We start from the raw sequence: 6,349 nt of genomic DNA, 5'->3' as shown, positions 1-6,349 counted from the left end.
TAGTAGTGGTTTTCATGACACCTGTGTTCTGGTGCAAACCCATAGTGAAATAGGAATTTGGGGATTTTTTAAATTTATTTTTATTTTTTTATGGAAGCGATATCTATGAGGCGTGGCAATAGATTCTCACTTTAGAGCACCTCAATTTTGAGTGCACAAATTGCATCCTAGTCAGTCAGCCACTGATGGGTTTCAGCACCAAGGAGGCTGTCCCCCGCAGCACTCTATGTTCAGAACCCTCCCAGATCTAGCCTGATGGTCTTCGGGAGTGCATGGCTATAACTTCTTTGTTGAGGATGCAAGATCCTGTGCAAGGACACAGGCCCACGGGAACTGCCTCAACAAGGATCAGGTGCCACCCTAGTAAAAGCTGTCTGTGGTGGTGTGCAGCCAGACTGTCCCTGCATTTTGGAAATGTTTTCAGGTTGTAAGGGTGTAAAGCATTAATACATTTTATTTCTTCCATCAGTTCAATGCCAGCGAGAGCTCTTTGTGTCAGATAGGGTCAATGGAACCAAAACCAAATTTCAAAGTCGAAATGCTAAGTCCTTAGTTCTATGCGCCTTCCATGTTAAACGTCCTTTTTAAAAAAAAAAAAAAAAATTTAATGACTACCACAGAGTTCCTTAATCTGACCACTCTTCCAACAATGCAATAGCCAGAGCCACACTGCCATAACACACACCTATGTTCCTTTATCTCTCCAGGTTGACTTCTTAGTCCTACTGATGCTCAGGCCACCTTCCACTCACTTCTGACAGCAGGTATTATTGGGACTTACCCAGTCAGTTTCTCCTCGACGCTTCCCATCAATCCTGCCCACATCCCTGTTCATGAAGCAGCACTGACAGCTTCAATGTTCTATTTCTGACCCTGTTGGAAAGAAGCAGATGGAGAGCGTATGGGACAGTGTTTACAGCCTGCAGCAGTGTACAGTCATGTCCTAGCCTTCACATTCACTCACCGCTCACTCACTGACTCACCCAGAGCAACTTCCAGGCCTGCAAGCTCCATGCATGGTAAGTGCCCTATACAAGTGGACCATTTTTTATCTTTTATGCCGTATTTTTACTGTACCTTTTTATGTTTAGACTTGTTTAGATACACAAACACTTATCATTATATACAATTGCCTACAGTGTTCAGTACAGCAACATGCTGTACAGATTTGTAGCCTAGGAGCAATAGGCTGTACCATAAAGCCTCAGTGTGTAGTGGACTGTACCATCTAAGTTTGTGTAAGGGCACTCTATGCTGTTCCCACATGATGAAATATCCTAACAACACATTGCTCAGAATGTATCCCTGTCATTAGGGACACATGACTGTACATATGGGGTTTGGCACTACCTGTAGTTTCAGGCATTCACTGGAGGTCTTGGAATGTATCCTTCATGGATACGGGGGGATTCTTATAGCAACAGGATTGAGTTTAAACCCAAGACTGGCTAATTCCAGATTCCAAAGCCTTTGTTACTACAGTAAATCTACTCTTCCTAAAGTGGGGATGATAATATCAACCTGAAAATTAATGTAAGACTTAAGTGAAAATTGGAATCTAACGGACCAAACATTAAGCCTCACTTGTAGCAGGCCCTCAGTGCTCTCCTCAGTGAATGAAATTGCATGTCAAAGCAAATGGTACCATGTCTGATTGGTCGGCCAGTCTCATTAATTCATAGGCACACTTAGCATGTCATTTATGTTCCCACAACTGCTTAGACACATAATAAATGTTCAATAAAATTTTGTTGAATTGAATTGATTGGAGTAGAACTAACAGATATTCAAAGGAACCACAGCTGATTTTAAACAAAGCCTCCTTTTAACTGAAAGAGATGTTGATTTCATTGTGAGTTGTACCCTAATCCTTCCGATAACCACAAATTCTAAAAATAACCCAACCAGGTTTGCAGTGAATAATTTATAATATAGAAAAATTGTTGTAACTAAATATCCTGGCCTACTTTTTGCTAGAAAAATCACTTTACATTCCTATTTACATAAGAGTATTATCATAAACCCTTTTGAGTGAGCGGCAGGCTATTTTAGGAAAGCAGGCGCTGCACTTACTTTGGTTACTGCTTCCTTCCTCAGCAAACCTTCCCAGGTTGATCTTCAGTTCAGGCAGATAACACCGGGTAGTATTACGTAGTACAGTCGCTCTAGGCATACATGCCTGAGAGCTCTTTAGACTGTGTGCTAACAATATTTTTATATATTCTGTTTTCCCCCCTTAGCTGTTTCCTTTGCTGCCAGAGCTGTTTGGCCACGTCTGAACTGCTGCTGATGAAGCCTTTTCTGGCAGGTTGCCCAGGGAGCAGCTCTCCTGTAGATTCCGCCTCTCTCCAGGAGTTGCCAGCCTTCAGCATAATGGGCAACATTGAAAGCTGCAAGGCGTTTGGTCGACAAGGTCAGAGTGCCTTTCATTCCTGTAATAATCAACCAGTGTAGCTCTTCCTCAGACCTGGGGAGAGATAGGATAGAGGTCAAAAGAGCAATTACATTTCACATTGACTCCAGAAAAGGCTTGGATCACAAGACTGAAAAAGAAAGACGGATTCTAGCCTCATTCTTATCCATTCCTTTTCTGGTCATCTATGTTATTAATGCTGACCTGAAACCATAGCAAGTTTTAGCTTGATGACGTGAAAAACGCGTTTTCCGCCTGCGGATGAGATCTTTCTTCTTAGACATTTAGCACTGTCAGCATATTGCAAAAGAATGCAAATGAGCTGCAGGATCTATAACTAGAGACAGTAAGCAAAGGCCATTAATTATGTTTTTAAAAAATGTTAACCCTAGCAGACTGTATAACAAGCAATTGTGCTAATTTCAATCTGTAATCAGCCCCTACATTAGCATAACTTTATTTATTTAGCATTAAGGCAACAATTTAGAGAATATAATTTAGTTGGAAATGTCAGTAATTTTGCAGTGGCAGATTGTTCTTACAAAGCTACCTCTATTTGACCTTACAGCTGCCAGGACTAATTACTTTAATTGCATTAATTGCACTGACCATTCTGGTCGTTAGTGTAGTTGTTGTTCCTCTTTAACCAATGAGTAAATCAGCCTGGCTGAATTCTCAGTAAACTGGGCCAATATTTCATTCTACATCTCCTTTGATTCTTTTCTGCACTGTGAGAACCCAGATAAGTCAGATTCAGATTATCAGTGCTCTCACTGAGATCAAGAATTTTGAGGAAAACCCTTGAAAGGAAAAAAAAAAATCTCTATTTCCTAACTGATCCTTATTGCACATTGATGACTCGATTATAGAACAATCAGCTTACTAATGACCAGGAAGTGTTTAAAAAAGTGGTTGTGGCAATTTGACAGTAAATTATAAATCTCTCATGTCACATTTTGGAATGACGTCCTATTAAAAATATTATGTTCCTTGTTTCCGCCTTGTAGACTGAATACATAGCTTTCCCTGGGATTTGACTCAAAACAAATCGAAATATACAGTTATGTCCTAGCTTAAGACCTATCATCTTATGAATCTAAGAAATAGATATTTTCTCCTGACAAGGAAAGCTCCACAGGACATATAATACATAATTTGCTGCCAGGAATACATCTATTAGTTGAATAGATGTATTATACTCCTGGAATACCCAATTCTCATACATGAAATTATGAAATTTGAAAGTCAGAAAGACTAGATGTCATCCAATTCATCTGCCCACTCAAGGCAGGGATCAGCTCTTCTTTGTTTCTTCCAGATCATCTAATATCTGGTTAAACACCAGGTTATTTTTCATATAAATCAGATTACTTGGTTCAACAACTTGGATAGCTGTAACATTCATATATATATATATATGAATGTTATAACTTTTACTCACTAGGTAATAATAATAGCCAACATGTATTGAGTGACTGCTAAGTTTCCTGGCACTCTCTTAACTCTTGACACGAATTTATTCATTTAATCCTCCCAACAGTCTTTTACAATATGTATTATTATTGTTATTATTGTTGTTACACATATGAGATAATGTAATGCATAGCAAAACCAGGATTGAAATCAGATACTTGCGCCTGGAGCCTCTGAGTTTGACCTCAATGTTAGATTATCTCAGAATTAGATAAAATTCTTCCTCCGAGGGTACGTAGGATTGATAAAACTACTTTCCCGGCACATGGGTGACTCCTGGTTAACTGTCTCTGGTTCCTCATATGGCAGAGCTTCAGTGTGGTAACATTTTTCTTTAAAGTGAAGCACCCAAATCTAAAAAAGGCTGAACATTCTCAATGCGTGCAATACTTCTTCAGGTTAAGTTCTTCAATTCTCTTCTGCAAACTCTCAGCCCATATATATCACGTCCTTGGGGAAGCTTTCCTTGACCCTGGTCTACCGTAGGAAGCCTTATTATAAGTGCTGGTGTGAACACGAAGTTTTCTTTATTCGCATTGACGCCCTGCAATTCAACAATTAAGCAGCCCAGATACCCTGCCTTTAATAGAGAAAAGAAGAGTGTGTACTGTTCATTTCCAACAATTTTACTATTAACCAGTCAATCCCAAACAAAGCACAAATTCACAAAACTCTTGATTCCTTCAGGTTTCAGCTACGAGTATATATTCCAGTTACATCATGTCCACGGGAGGAGATACATCACTAGCTCAGTTACTTTCTTTCTTTTTTTTTTTCAATTCATCCCCAGCTTCTCATCAGGTGTGGAGCCCTCATTCTAGACTTTTTGATAGGTAATACACTCTTTGGACCTAGATTTTATCCCTTTCTTCATGGCTCCTCTCTATCCAGCTCTTCCCTGAACATAACCTGTGATTCTGGCACACTTGGACTCTCACTATGTCTGAAACATACTCCAACTTTCTACCTCGGTGACTAGGCTCCTTTAGTGCTCTCCATTCACATTCTCCACTCCCCACATCCTGTGTGCTTTCTGCTTCCACAAAAGACCTGTGAAATCCTTTCCTTCTCTATGTTCACCTCCAACAGCATATCTAAATCTTTTCTAGAGCCTGTGAAACAGGTTGTTTGGTTGGTTCTATCCTCTCAGCCTCTCTCCACTTTACCTTCTTTCTCTGTCCCTTCCGTGTTGCCTCACGTCAGTCCTTCCGCATCTCTTGTGTGGGTCATTGCGGGGGTTGCCTAGCTTCTGGCTGATCCCACCTCTACGATACCTCCCCCTGCTGCATTCCTCTATGATAAACCATTAAGGGGCTCCCTACCCAGCATTCGACACTGTGTTTTTTAGTCCTTAGGCACATCTGCCAGCCATCTTTCCATTTTCAGTCTGTAGGTCATTCTTCTGGTGGGGAAGGCAGAGAAAAGAGGAGCTGAGTAATTCTATTTTCTCTTTGTCTCGTTAACCTTACATCATAATCTCTTAGAAATGTGACCAACAGTTTCTTGTTCTCCTTGCTCCTTACACATTGGTAAAAATGACATTTCTAAAAATTAAATTTATTGGGGGTGACAATGGTTAGTAAAATTACGTAGGTTTCAAAAGTATAGTTCTATAATACATCATCTATAGATCACATTGTGTGCTCACCACCCACAGTCAGTTCTCCTTCCATCACCATATATTTGACCCCTTTTACCCTCTTCTACCACCACCCCCCTTACCCTCTGGTAACCACTAAGCTGTTGTCTGTGTCTATGAGTTTTTGTTTGTCTTGTTCCTTTCATTGTGTTCAGTTTTATGTCCCACATATTAGTGAAGTCATGTGGTTCTCAACTTTTTCTGTCTGACTTATTTTGCTTAGCATAATAATCTCAAAAAAGTCATTTTTTTGTTATTCTTTTTTCCCCCAGAAGAATTGAGCTTATTTTTTGCTGTATTTTTTATGACACCATTCTTCTAGGTTTGTGGTATTGCACTGCTTTTGTTCTTGGCTACAAGCTCTTTGATCTTTCAAACGTGCTTTCCTTTTAAAATCTGAGCTTAAAGGAGAGTTCTCCAAGCAACCATATTGATTTCTTTTGTTTTTCTTCCATATTCAATGAATTTTTATTATATAGTTAGAATTTCATTGTCTACTTCTTCTGGACCTATCTATACCCTTTAAGAAACCCTCTGGCCATGAGACCAAATATGTATTTTCTTTGAACTTTTTGAAATTTACTTTTTCATAGTCTGAGATTCATGTCAGACCTTGATTAACAATCTTGTCTTTTACGCATTAGAATTCTAAGAAACTGTCATTTTCTCCCAAGGTTCTCAGCACTTCTTTGTTCTCACCTTCCCTTTCTTGAAGATCAGAATCAAGTTTAGAGGAACTGTCCTCCAAGTCCAAGGAGGCAATCTACATCTCTTTACCTGCTGGGTGGAGGACCTCTGTCTCCTGAGACCAGAGAGGCCCCGAA

This window comes from Rhinolophus hipposideros (genome assembly GCF_964194185.1).
Source record: "Rhinolophus hipposideros genome assembly, chromosome: 7".
Taxonomy (NCBI): Eukaryota; Metazoa; Chordata; class Mammalia; order Chiroptera; family Rhinolophidae; genus Rhinolophus; species Rhinolophus hipposideros.
Note: the sequence above shows the minus strand (reverse complement) of the source record.